The 18608-nt window shown below is 45.3% G+C and overlaps 1 protein-coding gene across 4 annotated transcripts in view; it reads left to right on the forward strand.

Annotated features, from left to right (window-relative positions):
- The window catches only part of LOC146813086 (uncharacterized), a 120745-nt gene that overhangs the window by 70852 nt on the left and 31285 nt on the right, over positions 1–18608 (forward strand). The window lies entirely within an intron of this gene.

Consider the following 18608-nt stretch of genomic DNA (forward strand, 5'->3'; position numbering starts at 1 on the left):
TACCAAGGCCGCACTCCAGGGTGAATTAAGTTGTTAAATAAAAATCCCAGGGTTTTAATTTATGGCCCAGCTAGCACCAGCTGTGTCTCTCTGCTACTGTAAGACCGAGACCCTCGCCATCCGCTCTGCCAATGTGCCTCAATCCTGACCCGTTTCCTTTTAAAAAAACATGCACAGCCCATATGTCCATGCAAACTGGGTATTAAGTGTAACTTATGATAAGTATTCTCATTGAATTCCCCAGTTCGCATGGACTTATGTGTTGCTCTTGTGTTTTGAAAAATTTACTGTGCAGTGATTTACTGCAAGCACGGTAGTACATTGCTCTTACCACCTGTAGGTAGTTTGTGTTCTGTTGTTGTTGTTTGTTTTACTGTTTTTTTGTCACCAGGCAATTCTTCAAAAATACAATATTAATTCATTTTTTCTCTTAAATATCACACATTCCCGCTTATCCCGATATTATTACACTCTCATTACTAGATAATGTCAGACAGAGAGGCCCTCTTATACACAGATGAGTACATTGTTAAAGTTATTAGCGGACCATCGCTCTTTTCATCAAGTAGCTCTCCTATTTCCACTACTCCCAGACAAGTGATTCTGGAAAAGCTAGAAAGAGCAAAGAAAAAGCACGTACGCACAGAATTACCTGCCCGTAAGCTAACAGAATATTTCAGGCAAATATCATACCACAGGGAACTTCAAGTAAATAATGTACCTGGAATTTTTCAAGGGGATACAAAATTCAAGGGTGGCTTCAGTCATATCTCCACAAATTCCTCCAGGCACTGGATGGTGCCAGGAAGAGAAACCGCACTTGAACATAATAAGAAAGAATTGCAAGGAATAGAAGAGCTAGAAAAAGAGTTACTAGGGTGTGGTACCTTGAAGAATCCTAAAACGCACTTGAAAAGCTTAACAAAACAATCGGTGAAAAAAGCGGATAAGGTCCCAAAGGACATTATCAACTTTACCAAAGAGAATGCGTACCCATACTTACACGAAGACTACTATTCACAAATACAGCCCACTAGGAAACACCTCACCTGGGGTAGATATACAAATAACAAACTGGTCACATTCTCTTAATCATCAGCGGACTCTGACTCCTTAGACGACGCAGGTGAAATCACGAGCTTCAACTTGGGCAATTGCACACCGAATCGTTTTTTAGCCCAGGCTCAGAAAGGGAGGGGCACCAAACGAAACCGACGAAAGACATGGAACCAGTTTGCGGGAGACTGACAGACTCACAACCAGTATTGCACGTTGGGTCCGAAAGGACAATAGAACACAAAGAAAACTCAGCATTGAACAACATAAGTTATACACATTGCATTCCTATTTTAAACCTCTCGAGACATGAGCTGAACAGAAAAAGAGTATCCCTTCTAAGTAAGGACTTAACAGAGAAAACTGATTTTTTTCAGGATTCAATCAGAACTTCACAAATGTTTCAGGACCCTAAGACTAAAACACTTTTTTTTAGATAGGGAATCATCACTTATTGTTTCAGTCTCCAATTTAAAACAAAAATCCACGTTTATACCACCAAATGCCATGATGTCTCCAGAAATTCTAGCGTTGAAAAAGCAGTATTAGAAGACATTAATATCCTAAAAACCTCAAGAAGTTTAACACCTTACAACATCACATGGCCAGAGAGACAGTCACTACTGTCCATCAAGAAAGAAGAATCTATCATCATTAAGCCTGCGGATAAGGGTGTGGGTATTGTAATACAGAACAGAGACAAATATGAAGCAGAAGTGGTTTGACACTTGAACAATCCCAGTCACTATAAGAAACTCATGACGAATCCTTTCTGATAAATCAAATGCAAAATACAATAGATGACTACCAGGGGTTTTGAAGAAGGTTTCCTTACACAATTGGAATACGACTACCTGAACAACATAAAGGTCTCTCGCTGCGCGAGCAGTGTTGCGCACTGCAACGCCAGGCGCGAGACCTAAAAGTCCCCAGAAGACTCCTGTCCTGTACACACTCCCCAACATTCATAAGGGCGTTAAAGATCTGCCTTGTAGACCCATCTTATCTGGGTGTGACTCTATATTAGAACCCATTGTAGAATATATAAATACCTTTATCAAGGGCTATGTCCCACTATGGGAGACATATGTTAGAGACAGCTCTGACATGATCAACCTTATTGAAGGTTTAGAGTACGATTCCTCTGAAGAAATTGTAGTGACTCTAGACATTGAGTGAATGTCCCTCAGACTTCAGGCATTGAAGTAATACGAAAGATTCTACACTCACGTCTTTCTCCCTATTGGGTACCTACAACATTAATTACAGAACTTCTAGAAACTACCCTCACCACCAACTACCTTTTTTTTGATTCCACATATTATCATCAGTGCTCTGGAGCTTCCATGGGAGCAAGTTTTGCTTCCAACTTGGTGAATCTCTGTGTTGGACACTTTGAACTTGAATTCATCAATACAGTAACCAAACCCTTCCAAAACAACATCAAATGTTGGAAGCGCTACATAGATGATATTTTTATGATTTGGAAAGGCTCAGAGGATGCACTACAGCAATTTGTCCAGTATATGAACACCTGCCAACCATTTTTTAAATTCACATATGAGAAAAATACAGAAAGCATTCCATTCCTAGACCTACAAATCAAGCCTGAGGATGAACATCTTATTGTTAATCTGTAAAGGAAACCGACAGAACAGAACATACTATTACAATACGGTAGCTTTCATCCATGAGCCTTGAGAGATGGCCTTCCCTGTGGCCAATTGCTGAGACTAAGGAGGAACTGTACCCATAAAGAAGATTTCTTCAGAGAAGCATCAATCCTTAGTCTCAAGCTGAGAGAAAGGGACTATCCCAAGCGACTAGTAAAGACTGCTACGAAAAGAGCTTGGTATAGCCCCAGAGAGGAAATACTTAAAACAAAGCCCAACAAGCATTGGCATAGCCAATAGGTCTCGCCTTTGGGACCTTATAAGTGTTTAGCCATGCAACAGTTGCATAACTAAACACTTATAAGGTCCCAAAAGCTTGTTTTAACTGCTGCAATCTATTGAAGCCTCACGGAGAATATCAAAGCAGCCGTGCGGCCGCGAAAGTGATCGCAATCACAATCAAACATCAAAGCGCCCGCGAAAGTGAAAGTAATCGCGGTAAAACGCAACGCCCACGCCCGCGCACATGCACTGTAGCTCTAGGCTGGCCTGGTAGCACTTTTTGGAGCCCTCACAAAATGTCTCGCCAGACCAGCGCATGCGCTGGGTCAGGCAAAACCTAAAAAACAATGTGATATGATTATCTGTGTCACAACCTTCTGTCCACCCACCACCAAAATTGTGAAAACCATCAAACGACGTTGGCCAATCTTGAACACCATGAGAATATTGAAAGAACTTCTGCTCTTGACGTACAGAAAAGTGAAAAACATCAGGGACCATTTGGTCCACTCCAACACTTTGCATTGCTAAACAGAGCAACACACTACAAGAAATGTGGAGCCTATCACCTATTAGAGGTCAGTTCAAATGCGGCAACTGTATTGCCTCTCCATACACGACCGACACGAAGGACTTCATACATGAAGATTTAAAAGTCACTCTTCAACAACATACCAATTGTGCCTCCACAAACGTAATTTTTGTATCTGGTGTCCCTGCAATTTGATATACATTGGACAGACATCTCAACCAATCAAGGCAAGAATCGGCCAACATAGAAGCCGGATTCGTGGTCAGATTGAAACTGCCCCGCTGGTACAACATTACACAGAGAAAAAACACACATCAGATGACCTGAGGTGGCAGATCATTGAGAAGGCCATTGCCCAGCCGAGGGGTGGGAATGTCCTATGTATCTTACAGAACCTGGAGTGTAAATGGATAGATAGATGCAACTCCATTAGACAAGGATTGAACACACCAGAGGAATGGCGTAAGTTTGTTACTCTCAGTAGTTAAGCACACCTTCTATTACCATACAGAAGCAGTCCCCTCCCAAGCCCCTGTGAGATGAGTTTCTCCATAGTGGCAGCATCATTACTCCTCTTACATACCGAGAGATATTCACATACACAGTTTTAAAATGCTATATGTTATGTTGGTTGATACATCGACCAGACCTCTGCCAACTAAAGACTCCTATCTCTGTAATTCTCCTAACATCTCTTTAATGTAACGCACTTGAATACATGAATGTAGACTTATTTGTATTGTAAAGGTCTTTTATATGTACCTATCTATATCAGCGTTTTTATTAATTTTCATATTTCTTTTTGGCTAGTCTGTAAAAATGACGGCCACTTCTACTTACCATTATTAATTGAGTATGACTTCAAGGGCCTTATATAGGGTCCTCTATATATGTGTGTTATTGTATCATTAACATTGTTGAATATACGAAAATGATGGTCACTTACAGTGACAACTACAAATTGAGTATCACTCTGGAAGTATTGACTGCACCCCCTTCTTCCTTTTAAAAAACAAATGTGTATACAAGTTGGATACCAAATAACCTTGGTTAATTTTTATTTTTTATTTTTTTATTATCCATATACCAGCATCACCAAAGAAATACGGAATATTGGTTTCTCTGATCAAACTATAAGAACCACACATAGCAGATCTAGTACATGCACCTTAAGATCTAAAACCCACCGGGTTGCAGGTCCAGCCGCGTGACGCCACCACGCACGCACGCTCACACGACATGATTGAGGTCAGGGGTCGAACACTGCAATGGGTGTTCCTTATACATGACTGAAATCCGGACAACATAGTCACCGTCCGACGAGAGTCCGCGCTGAAAGCAAATTCATTCTGCATCGCCGAAAGTGCAATGCGGCGTCCGACGTCCGCGTACAGGCCGTAAACTCTTATCTCACTGCGACTGAAGGTGAGTCAGCAAAGTATGATGCATGGATTCTTGAATATCTTAAGAAAACCCATGGGGTTAGATCAGTAACATTCTGGCCCTCTATACAGACACCGATTATCCAACAGGAGGAAGACCTTGACCTTGGCCCTTCCAAAACCACTCAAGACTCTCTTATATTATAACTTGGGTAGTTTTAGGCATTCGGACTCCTACTCACGGTGAGTCCCCTGGAGAAGCCACCCCTCCCACTTCTGTGATTTTTGTAGCTATGGACACAATTCAACAATAGTGCCCTTGTTCCCCTCCTGGCCCCTCATACAAGGATGATTACACAATACTAGGAACTCTGACCTGTGCACACTAGAAAGAGCACAGCTCACCCGCAGGTAAGCATATCATCCTAGCTCTTGTAGCCCTGTAAACACTACCTGAACACATCTAAATATCAGTAAGGCCACCTCCAATGCGGCGCTATTCTTAGTCTCCAGGTAACCTCTTTCCTGATGAGACTCTCACACTACAAGTAGGGTTGAAATGTCGTCGACAACACCAGAAGGATAGTCCAAATAGTGAAGCACCAGAGAACAATCTGGTTGATCCTCCTTTACATTGAAAACAGAACAATTGGGCATCCTTACAAATCCCAAGAACCCTGGGGAGAGGAGTTGGCCTAACAGCTAGGGCGGTCGACCTCGAATCTGGGGAGCTGGGTTTGAGTTTTGGCGATGACCCTGAACATCCTGTGATTCTGGGCAAATCACTTAATCTCCCGAGCCTAACAAAAATGAATGTGTCCTCATGTAACGCAACTGGTGCTATGTAAAGCGCTCTGATACCTGATACCTTCTGGTCAAGTTTGCGCTATATAAAACTCTGTAAAAAAAACAAAAACCATGTTTTAACTGAAATCACTTTATTGTTCCACACGTCTATTAATGTGGTTATGTCACTTGGGGTTCCTTTATCACTTGGCACCATGGGCAGCTGGGCCGGCTTTTGGTATGGGCAAGCTGGGCTCAGGTCCAGGTGCCTGTCCTTAGAAGGGTGAAAGAACTGTCTGCATACAGCAACGCCCCCTATCTTGGCTCCATTGATTCCATTTGAAGTCCTTTTAATCATTTTTAATGTGCGACAGTCATTGCTTTATAGCTCCCTACTAGCCCCCTACCTTGCCCTTCCATCTACCTCTCAGTCCCTGCCACCACACATCAACGCTCCTTCTCCTCCCCAACAAACACCTTGAAACCAGTCTGAGGGAGGTAAGTTGTGGGTCATTGAGGTGAGCTGGGGGAAGTGTGGAGATATGTGTGCAGTGGCACGTCACTGCCTTGTTGTAGCCAGGGAAGGACTGATCTCTGAAAAGGGATTGCTGCCTCATTTGTTTTTCAACGCCAGCAGTAGTGAAGGCGGCACATTTATTTTCGCCCAGGGCGCTACTGGAGCAGCCAGCCACCTTACTCTCCCCGATTCGGGCAACGTGGCTCGAGTGACTTTGGAGGCTCCTGCAACTGCCCCTCGTGATATCCTGTTATTCTCACATTTCCTGCTGGATGGTGCTGATGTTTACAACTGAACTAGAACCATCACTAGACAGACACCGCATGGAAGAAGATGAGACACAGGCGGCACTTGGCAGGGACAGGACTGGATTCTGTCTTCAATCTGAGAGAGCTATGTTGAAGAGCCCTGTGCATCTTAATTCGACTTTCATTACTTTTAGGAAAAGCGCTGCTACAGTTTTAGGGATCTGCAACTTTAAGCGGAAAAAAGGCAAATACAGACAAAAAGAATAGAGATCTCCATAAAATTGGAGCATAATAGGTACTGCACAACCTATTCGAGTAGGGTTATGAAAAAACCACGCTCCTCGAAATACAGTAATGGTCAACAGGCACCCCAGCACGACTGCAATTTAACCCTAAAGGTATCTTAATGCATAATTTATATTCCTAGATTTATATATGCTCTGTTGTTTTTATTGTTTATGATAAATATTCCTTTTTGCTATTTTCTTATCCTTTGCTGAATGTGACTTTATGAATTTCTTATGCACACGTTTCTATTTATCATGATTTAGGCCATGCCCCTAATTATACTGGCCATGCCCCATTACCAGGTTGGCCACGCCCCTGTTAGAGACCCCCACCCCTATTTTTGTCATCCCACTTAAAGCCTTACTTACCACACCCTGCATGCATTTAACAGTAGAGGCTTGTGAACAGGTGCGGGCTGAAGAGGCCCCTCCAGATGACAAGAACAGGGGGCTGTATTTATAATGATGAGTCGGCTGGCTGCACACCATTCATTTAATCACCAGTTCGTCACACCTGGTGGTGACAGGGTGCCTCTTTAGTCGTATCCTTTGTATGGTGTCTGCCATAGTTCCAGTCCATCTGTGCTTCACAGCGCTGTATTCAACAGGTGTAATTAAGCTGTTAGTACTGTCCTGTGCCGAGCCCTGCGTACTGAAATGACGTAAGCGGTTCACCTTTGCTCCGTGGCCTCAGAACTGACCTTTACAGCTGGAGAACTGAAACATCGACAACTTATTGGTTCTCTATTCATTTCATTGAGCCCTGAAAAAGTCTGGTGAGTGAAACACGTGTGGGCTGTGTTCGGATGCCGCGAGCAGACATGCCCAATACACTCAGAAGATTCTCTCTTTGCATCGCAGTTCTGCTGCTGATGCAGGGCCGAGCTGGGAACCCGATCCCTCCTTCCTCTTTCTCTCTTTCTACCCATCGATACTCACTCTACCAAATCAGTGAACCTCGAGGAGCTGGACAAAGGGAGGGAGGTGCCAGCTGTGGCCTGTGTCTTCAAAACCAGCCTCCAGCCCTCTGGAGAAATGCCAGACTTTTTTTTTGGGTGCGCAAATCTCACCCAAGGGCATTGGAGCACTCTGTAACGACTAGAATATGTTACATATTTTTTTTCTTCTTTTTTTTAAGGCAGAGGGAGGTTAAGAGTTTCCCATGTTCCAGAGTATGCAGCTCTGGCCACTAGGCCACCAGACCAGGCCTGGATGACAGATGTGGCCAACATATATGCCGAAGTAACTGGGGCAAGAAGAAAGCCTCCTTCGGTGCAAGTTTGAATGGAGTGCACCTAAACGCACATCATCTGTCGGGGTCATAGCCCAGGACGTCCATGTTGTATGCCTTGTACCTTCAGCCTCATACCTCTGCTGCTCTTCCTCCTCCCTGCTTTTTTCTAGCTGTGTGTATCTGACCGTCCTCCCTCAGACAGTTTAAGATTACATAAAAGAAGCATATTAAAAAAATTATCTATGTGTAATAAATTACCCTTTAATTATTGCCTAATGAAGCATTCAAGCTAAATGTTTTTCCTGGTTCTGGCCCACAGCTGTCCCCCCCGTAGGACCCAAACTGCCCCTCCCTGAACAGGCCCAACAAAGCTGAACCAAGCCTTTGGTCTCTTGAGTTCCTGTTGAAGGGGGCCCTGGCCTGACAGTTTGTCTCATGCTTGTCTGTATTAGCAAACATGAGATTAAAAATTACAATGGATAGAATGCAGTCCAGGGGTTGAGAATAATTCAGACATTCAGTCCATCACTATTTGAGCTTGCAGTCTACTACTTAGTAGGGCTGTTCCCTAACACACGATTCAAGAGGCTATGGCGTTACGGCTAGATCTACCAACTTTGGAACTAGGGAACCAGGTTCAAGTACGGATGTCCGCTTAACAAACCTGTGATTCTGGGATAATCACTTAATCCCCCCATTACTAAAAATGAATATGATCTTTTGTAATCTAACTGGTGCTCTTGTAAAGTACTCCAATATCTTCTGGTGGTGTTCGCCCTTTATAAAACCAGTGCTTAATTTAAGTTGGTGGTTTCCGGTGCTCTGCACAGGCACTTAATTGTCAACACCGGCACTTATGTCAGTCTGCCACTTGGTGGCAATGTTTGTCTAATTTCGAGATGAGTACAACAACAGTTGTTTGTTAATTTAACATAGATTAATAATGACCAATACCTGCTGCACAGGCCACTTTGATAGTTGTGGGGCCCTGCAATAGTCTGAATTGTCACACTTGTTGGAGTGCAATGGTTAGTAGGTGTTTGGGCATTGTCATTGACGGCGCCGCCTTGAGCAGTGGATGTTGCAAGCTGCAGTGGTCGCCTATAAAGGTCATGGCACTATTTACTTTTATACATGTTAAGCACTGTATACAACTGCCCAAAATGCTGTACCTCTCCTAGGAGCAGGGCGACGCCTCCACTAGGGCGGAGGAGTGTCGCCCCACTGCTTCTGCAGTACGAGAGGTCGGAACTTTCCGCTATTACTATTTTATATTTGGTTGTAGGCCGGTGGGAGGGGCTGCTCTAAGAGCAGGGCAGGGGAGGAGTGGTGTGCCTGCCCACTCCTAAGTGCGCAGAGACTGTTTGAGGCCGCCGAAACCAGTCATGCGCACTCTGCCCTTCTCCATGCAGGCTGCAATGCAGCCTACATAGAGAAAATGGCCTCCCCACAAGCCGCTGGCTAGTCTGCTTCCGGACCAATCACAACGCTGCTTGCATCGTTGTGATTGGTGTATGGGAGGGAGGGAACCTGGCTGCCTGCTTCTACTTCCAGTTCCTGGAGAGCAGGAGAGCAGGGAAGACACGGGACCGGCCGGCGGAATGGTAAGTTCAATTGTATATATATATATATATATTCATCCAAAAAGTTGTCCATTAATGAAGACGCAACCAAAATCAGGCGCACCCCGCAAATGCCAGCAGGGTCCTTTATTACATTTCACAACCAGCAAGCATTTCTGGACAATCAGATAAGCCCTACGCGTTTCGGAGCTCCTGCTCCTTGGTCACGGGCTGTCCAAGTGTAACGGCAGTTCGCAAGCAAAATACAAGCCACATGATTAATTGCTTAAAAGCCCTCAGATGGGAAATCACGTTAGCCTCCTGGGACTTGTAGTGCTTGCATACCAGATTTTCCGTAGCATAGGTTCTGCCATAACACAGTCATTCAAATATTTAAAAGCCTTCCAATAGGCCTCCAAACGTGCTGCCGGTTTAAATAAAAATGTTCAAACCTGTTTTTCTGTGATGATTGATTGTGGTGAATCCGCAATCCACAGTCCACACTTCATTTTGGTGGCGGTGCTGTCTCCCCGGCTTGGACTACCGGTATAAATTCATCCAAAAAGTTGTCCATTAATGAAGACGCAACCAAAATCAGGCGCACCCCGCAAATGCCAGCAGGGTCCTTTATTACATTTCACAACCAGCAAGCATTTCTGGACAATCAGATAAGCCCTACGCGTTTCGGAGCTCCTGCTCCTTGGTCACGGGCTGTCCAAGTGTAACGGCAGTTCGCAAGCAAAATACAAGCCACATGATTAATTGCTTAAAAGCCCTCAGATGGGAAATCACGTTAGCCTCCTGGGACTTGTAGGGCTTGCATACCAGATTTTCCGTAGCATAGGTTCTGCCATAACACAGTCACAGTTGTATTTTGCTTGCGAACTGCCGTTACACTTGGACAGCCCGTGACCAAGGAGCAGGAGCTCCGGAACGCGTAGGGCTTATCTGATTGTCCAGAAATGCTTGCTGGTTGTGAAATGTAATAAAGGACCCTGCTGGCATTTGCGGGGTGCGCCTGATTTTGGTTGCGTCTTCATTAATGGACAACTTTTTGGATGAATTTATACCGGCAGTCCAAGCCGGGGAGACAGCACCGCCACCAAAATGAAGTGTGGACTGTGGATTGCGGATTCACCATAATCAATCATCACAGAAAAACAGGTTTGAACATTTTTATTTAAACCGGCAGCACGTTTGGAGGCCTATTGGAAGGCTTTTAAATATTTGAATGACTGTGTTATGGCAGAACCTATGCTACGGAAAATCTGGTATGCAAGCACTACAAGTCCCAGGAGGCTAACGTGATTTCCCATCTGAGGGCTTTTAAGCAATTAATCATGTGGCTTGTATTTTGCTTGCGAACTGCCGTTACACTTGGACAGCCCGTGACCAAGGAGCAGGAGCTCCGAAACGCGTAGGGCTTATCTGATTGTCCAGAAATGCTTGCTGGTTGTGAAATGTAATAAAGGACCCTGCTGGCATTTGCGGGGTGCGCCTGATTTTGGTTGCGTCTTCATTAATGGACAACTTTTTGGATGAATTTATACCGGCAGTCCAAGCCGGGGAGACAGCACCGCCACCAAAATGAAGTGTGGACTGTGGATTGCGGATTCACCACAATCAATCATCACAGAAAAACAGGTTTGAACATTTTTATTTAAACCGGCAGCACGTTTGGAGGCCTATTGGAAGGCTTTTAAATATTTGAATGACTGTGTTATGGCAGAACCTATGCTACGGAAAATCTGGTATGCAAGCACTACAAGTCCCAGGAGGCTAACGTGATTTCCCATCTGAGGGCTTTTAAGCAATTAATCATGTGGCTTGTATTTTGCTTGCGAACTGCCGTTACACTTGGACAGCCCGTGACCAAGGAGCAGGAGCTCCGAAACGCGTAGGGCTTATCTGATTGTCCAGAAATGCTTGCTGGTTGTGAAATGTAATAAAGGACCCTGCTGGCATTTGCGGGGTGCGCCTGATTTTGGTTGCGTCTTCATTAATGGACAACTTTTTGGATGAATATATATATATATATATATATTTTAATTAAATGACCCCCCTAAGCGCGTTCCCCCCTTCCCCATGCGACCCCATGCGAGTCATGCCGGCCGCGACTGCTGAGGAGGCACATCTGGAAGCAGTCTATGTCTGCTTCTGTTCCTCTTTTAAGGGCACATGGTTTGGCTATTTGGTCTGGCTCGTCCTTCCGTGCTGGATTGAGACTGGTCTGCACATGGCTGGTTCTTGCATATAATGTCATTGACAAGCTGAAAACAGACGTAGGAGCAGTGTCATTAGCAATTACTATACATTATTGAGGCAGCCCTCCCATCATGTTTTGTGCTTTTTATCTGCTGTCTGTTGTGTGACCCACTTAAAATGAATTACTATTGTTTTGAAGCAGCCAGGAGGCAGCACTGTGCTCGCAGTGGAGGTAGGCCTCAAAGGTAAATACGGTGCAGGATATTCTGATTGGTTGGACCCATGGTGTCGCTGATGGGGTTCTTGGGCGCCTCAGTTTCAGGCGGCCTAGTTTGCCCTGGGCTTCTTGTAATGCACACCCTGCACATGGGCAGGAAACACTGTGTCATGCCCAGAGCTTTTTAATGGTGATAGGGCAGCAGTGTTGTCCTGTAGTCGTAGGACTGGCACAAAAGCAGTAGTCTGAATGAGTAGGGTTACTTTGGCAGCCCTTTCCTTGCACTCTGGGAGTTTAGGACGTGTAGAATCTAAACCAGTGAATTTACTTTCGCTTTACCATCACCCCCAAAATGCAAATTTATGGTTCTCAAAGCAAAGTGGTGAGTAACACTTCTTAGGTTGTCCCTATGGCCATGATCTTTTGTATCTAGAAACAAAAAACTCTACAAAAAGGGTCTTTTAGCCCGCCCGCCACTTACCATTTGTTAGCAGCATTATTACTCTCGTGTACTGCCTTCTAATTTGGCAGTCCGTGGGATGACATCACTATATTGGCTCTGTGTAGAGCATGCCCCAAATACAGATTAATTTAATTAGTCTCCCTCCGCCCCTCTTGCTGTAATTGAGGTACTATTTCCTATATTTATATGCATTTTTAAATAGCACAAAATCGACCCGATTGGATGTGACGCGTTACATAAGTACCAGTTACATCCCAAATTCACATTAATTTTATGGCATGGGAGATGAATTAATTTGCCCAGAATCACAGGGTGTTGAGGTGAAGCCGAGACTCAAATCTGGTTTCTCAGTTCCAAAGTCGGCATCCCATCTACCTACACTGCCCATAGCGCCGCTTCCTTCCTAGTGATGTTGGTGCTTGCTATCCAGAGAAGCACGTCAGATGTACACCTTTGAGTGACACCTTTTTCCCAGGGAACATGCACCTGCTGCAGCATGTCTGGTGCAAGGAACTTTTTAGGTTGAGCCTAGGCAGCGCATGCTGTATTCGGAGTATGTTGGTGAAGCTCCGCCCATTCCCCGCCCATATTTTTCATTGGCTTGTGTCATTGTCCTTGGTGAAAGCTAGCTTCTGATTCGTTAAGAGGCTTGGTAATCCCTCCTTAGTACTGCCTTGTCTTCTTTTGTAACCTCTTAAGGCGACATCCCCTGTTACGTGTGTTGGTGCTCCGTAGTCTTTGTTTAGAGCCTTCAAGCACTATTTTGTTAAATGTTTTTCATCTCCGTGTAAACGGGCAGGACACACTCTCTTGTAAGGCTACTTTTTAACTTTTGCATTGCAAATGCTTGTCTTTGTCGTGCAGCCCGATTGCCAAATGCAGATATATTTGGGAGCTGAAGCCAGGACTTTAAGTGGGCCAGGTCTGTCCGGGTCTGAGCACCGGCAGTTATTTTCCGGGGGCCTCGAAACGGGTCTCTATCGTGCTCTATTTTCGGGCCTCGCAGAGGTAGTCGTTTTTCTTTTTTGCAGTGAGAGCATGCACATTGATGTGTGCATGCTCGGATGTCATGTGAAGATGACAAGTGGAATGTATTCTTTAACGGCACATGAACCCCCATGCAGAGGCGCAACTTTAGCCAAATTTCGGGGCGGGGGGGCAACTAAAAATATCAGGGGGGGGGGGTGGCTGACTCTTCCAGCAATATGCAGAGTAGAGCTGTAGGGGCTCTAAGAAGGGGTGAAAAACAACACAGCCTTGTTAACAAGTAAATGGTCTTTTTAAAGACCTTTGAAGTACTCGGGTGTAGCTGTGTTTGTGCCAAGAAAGCTGTTTCAGCCGTTCTGACACACGACGGGGAGGGGGAGAAGTTTTCCCATTGATTCTGAGCTACAACACCTTCAGCTGCTGCACTCACAATTCATGGCTTTCAACCAATCAGAGCATGAAATTCACTGAACATTATTCTCGGCCATAACCCCATAGGTGCTGATTGCGTCCTGCACTTACATTATAAAGCAGAATAAAAGGGTTTACAACTTTTACCATCTAATGCGCTTTCCTATTTAATAAGTGAATGAATAAATATCTGTTTCTTCCTGTCACCCACCCGATCCTCTCCTTATGTCTACAGTCTGTCCAGTAAGGAGGGGCCGGCTTCTTGGGGTGCTTCTTGCTTGTTCTGGAGGACCTGGAATCTATCTGGCTGGTCCAGTCACCAGGGGTATGGGAGGGGGGATATACTGTCTGCATCAATGTGTAAGCAGGGGTGGTGACAGCTAATATAAAGGCTGAAATAGACCCCGTCCCTCAGTGTACTGTGCACGCTGCAGGTGGACTAATGGGAAACTGACTACGATTAGAACTGATTGGCTTCCAGCTGCTTATTGAGTCTGGAATGACTGTCAGCCAAGGTCGGATTGATAAGACAGGCACTCAGGCAGGGAGGGATGGGTCGGTGACTGAGGGCCAGTTGTGAGCCAGTCTTTTAGATGCCATGTTGGCCCTTTTGGTGTCTTTCCGTATCATTCGGCTGTCCTACGCAGCCCGAAGTGGGCCTGAACAGCCTCGCTAGGGACAGTGGTCTCTGCTCCTCACTCCCACCCAGATGGAGGCCCGCACTGTTCTTCCCTGTCCCCTGCCGTGCCGGCTTGTTCCTGTGCGGGACACTGGTCCCTACAGCCATGACGTCATGCCAGGTGATCCGCTTTGTAGGAGGACTCTGTGGCATGTTTTGACAGGGGTGGTGGCTTTGTTAAAACTCACCCCTGTGAAGCGCATTGCCTTCTGGGAGCAGTGCTTCTAGTACACTCAGCCTCATGTGAAGTCACCCTATACGGGAGGTGTCTGCCTGGGCATTTCCCAGGATGACAACACCCCTCTTGGGGTACTGGGGAGGGTGTATGGCGTTATCCATACATAGCAAAACCAAAGGGGATGATGGACGGAGTGTTGAACATTGCAAGCACTCACCCCCAGTCAACTGATCTGGGTTTAATCCATCAACATTCTTTAGCTCACTCCGCCACCCCAGTTCAGACATGGCCATATGCAAATCAGTCTGACCCTGTGCCTCATGGGAACAGTCCAGCCGGAACTGCCAAGCCATGTCTTCCCTGGACTGGAAACAAGCATCCTGGGACCGATTTCTGGCTAATCAGCCGTCATCAGCCAGGCTAACTTGAATCCAGTGGCAAAGTGAGCAAGGGACCCACGTCTGGGCATACCCTGCCAACTTAGGGCGAACAAAGCAAAACCAAAGGGGATGATGGACGGAGTGTTGGACATTGCAAGCACATTATCCATACATAGCCCTACTGGAATAAGGAGGGGAGAGAGCGAGCCTGAGCGGGGAATTCCAAATCTGATGACTCTGAGGAGTCCTAGAGCTGACAGCTTGTCAGAACAGGGGTACTGCAACACTAGCTATCTGTATTTAGACCACGCCCCTACTTAGATAGGCCCCACCCCTTTGAGGTTTGCCCCACCCCTTTTACAGCCCCCCAGTGTTTTCTTTCCCCACTTAAAGCCCTGCCTGTAGCTACTACTTGAGCTTTAATCACCGAGACAGCGAGCACTGCACCCAGCCCCTGCAGCCTCTTGAAACGCTCTGCTCTGTTACAATTTCTATTTTAACTTCTGTCCTGGGAGCCTTTTACACAGAACAGACGAGTGGTGCGCGCGTTTACCACGCTATTTCACGGAGAAATATTTTCCCTGGTGAAAGCTTGCTTTTTTCCTCATTAGAGAGCAGCAGGAACGTGAATGTTGATTACAGATACAGACCATATGCACAGAATATTTCAGTGGGGTTTTTTCAGTATCCTTACCTAATGCTGTGTTCACTCTGGTTTCCTGCCATCAAACGCAAGAATACCCAATGTCAAAGGCTTTTTTTAAGAGAAAGTTTTTCAAACATAGGATTTTTTATGTTGCATATTCAAGCTTTTTTAATTTTGTCAGGTTGCTCAGCATCTACCGTGCAGTATGTAAAACACAAAACATTGGCAACGCCAATAGATTTCGCCTTTGTTTTTAATTACATTTTACAAATTTAAATAATCTTGTTAGATAGTAGCATGGACTGCAATTAAAAAATAATATAAAAAAATAACAGCGAAACCTAATGGCTTTGACAAAGCTTGTTTTAATGGTTCCTCTCTGTGTCTCCCTTTTATCTGAAAGTACAATTTTACAGTTCTTTTCCTTTTTTATTATACACATATGCCATCAGGAACTCCAAAATAGTTTAGAAAAAAAGACAGTGTAATTGTGAGACTAGAGACATATTGATTGGTGGGCGTACGTCACAGGGTCAGTCCTGCAGCGGCGGTGCAGGCGCGCGGCATTGATGTCACTTGTGTCAGTGTGGGTGTTGTAGGGATTCTGCGTATGCACAGAACTATGCGCAGGAAACCAGAACCTTAGAGAATTGTGGTGTACCAGAAACTCCCCTCAGAACTAAGAACCCCTTATCCGACTAGCTTAGTGTCACATTCGTTATCCGAGATTTAGCTCGGCGGTCCCAATGTATAGACAACCCAGAACATGCGACTTAGTTATTCTCAGGAATGGTGGGAACCCGAAATACCCGTTTGCACATATATATATCAGTCCACAACAGAATAACTAAGACACAGTAAAGTTTAAAGAATTTATTCATAAACCTCGAGTCCTGTTATACAGTACTTTGGCTAACATAAGCAGACAAATGGTTAAGATCATTACCATTAGCATTGTTACAATACCATAGAAAATGAAAGGAGCGATCATATTACTAATGACAGTGGAAAACAACCACCCTCCTTTCGCTAGCAACTAATAAAATATTATTAGACTATTAGAAGGTCTCATAGGCTTGCATAGGGGACCCCATACCGTATAGATCAGCTCAGGTGTATCACATCACAGGATCAGCTCAGTGTTCTCTGCAACAGCTCTTCTATCGAATGCCCTAACAATATGCTGCGCTGTGATATTAAAGCCCACAACTTTCTGGTATTTGCAGCTGCGTGCATGTTGTGACTAAACAGTGGTACGATCACCCTGAACATAATCAGCCGGCACCGTCTAGTGTCCTAGAACAGTTCTTTACTCGATGTACAGACCAAGGGCACTAGCAACTGTTAAGGATGTATAAATAACATTCACTTGAGACAAGAGCGAGACTGCATTTCTCAAATTAATAACATGTAACAACAGTGTCGGGTGCAAAGGCAGCAAAAGCAACAAGATGGTTTTCCAGCAGCTAACATGATTGAGCTAACTTAGCACTGTAAATAGGGAGTGGCCTAAAACCACGTGACATCCCCCTTTGATCGAACCACGGTATAACCAGGGGCGAATATACCAACAGAACGCAGAGTTCAAGATCAACGATGCAGACTAAAGAGCTTGAAATGTGAGTTCAGAAAATGAGAGGAAGAAAAAATTTCGAAGAAGAGAGAAAAAAAATGTAAAAACACAATCCATCGTCCATAGAGGCCAACGATCGTTTGTGAGAAGATAGAAAAAAATTCACTCCATTCAACTCGCCATCAGGCAGTCAATTAAGGAAAGTATAAGCAGCATATGCAGCTGCAGCTTCCAGTAGAAAATCATTGGAGTCATCCGCAAAATTGTCTGTCATCCAATTCAGCAAAGAAAAAGAACACACGTGTTCCACAGGGAAATGAGCATCAAGCACTCCACGTGGACAAGAAGCAGGCATCTCGATGTAACTTCGTGCCAGGAAGTCAACTGCTGCTTTCTCGATATCCCATAATCCAAGGACTCCATGCGCCGCACCCAAGGCCATAAACCCGACTCCAGAACAGTCAAACTCATGAACCACTAAGGGATACATTAGTCGATCAAAATCCAGGTCAGGTGACACCAAGTTTGACAGACACATATCCAGAGCCCATTGGAACGGACATTCGAGACAGTGAAAGACAGGCTGTACACAAGTGAAAAACGGGAACCGGAAGGATAATCCATAAGCGACACTCAAGGTAGCCAGTGGTAAAGTCCCATAAGATTCCCACATCCGGCTACGCAGATGGAACATGCTGAATCCGTGGTCGAGTAGCGCAAGTCGTGCAGCCATAGCGTAGTGTGCAGACCAACAGGAGTATGCCAGCAATTAATGCGAGTATCAGAGGAAACCCTCCGAAAACCCCAGAAAAAATAGAATGAAAAATAGCTGGTAGTATACCAAAGACAGACTGGAAAGACGTCACAAGGCCAGAGCCTACAATTTAAAAAAATGGACCAGACCAGTCGTAGAAGAAGCATTGAAGATAGTGTGGCTGTCACGATCCGAGCGCACCGACCCCGCCACAGCGGGCCCGGAAGAACTACAGGTCCCAGAGGCAACGCGGCCACCCGATCACGTAATCTCCTGTCGGCCTATAAAAGACCACAAACATCCCGGGGGCGTTGCCTATGATTCCTACATTCATCTACGGCTCCCCGTCTGCCGACCTACGCGGTTCCCAGCCCGCACTCCTCTTCAGAGTTCCTGAGCTCCCCGCGGTCCATGCAGCCGTTGCCCTCCAGTGCCGACGACATCTCGACGCCTTCGTGGAGAGGTGAGCGTCTCCGGTTCTATCTTCAACCCTTGTAGACGCCTCTCTTCCGAATCCACACTCCGCCGTTATCTTAACGGCCAACAACCAGACGGACTCCCCGTTCTACCTCTACGCCCACGGATTTCCGGGCTTGTCATCTTCTCAGAGTGCGCT

This window comes from Triturus cristatus, chromosome 7 (genome assembly GCF_964204655.1).
Source record: "Triturus cristatus chromosome 7, aTriCri1.1, whole genome shotgun sequence".
NCBI classification, from domain to species: Eukaryota; Metazoa; Chordata; class Amphibia; order Caudata; family Salamandridae; genus Triturus; species Triturus cristatus.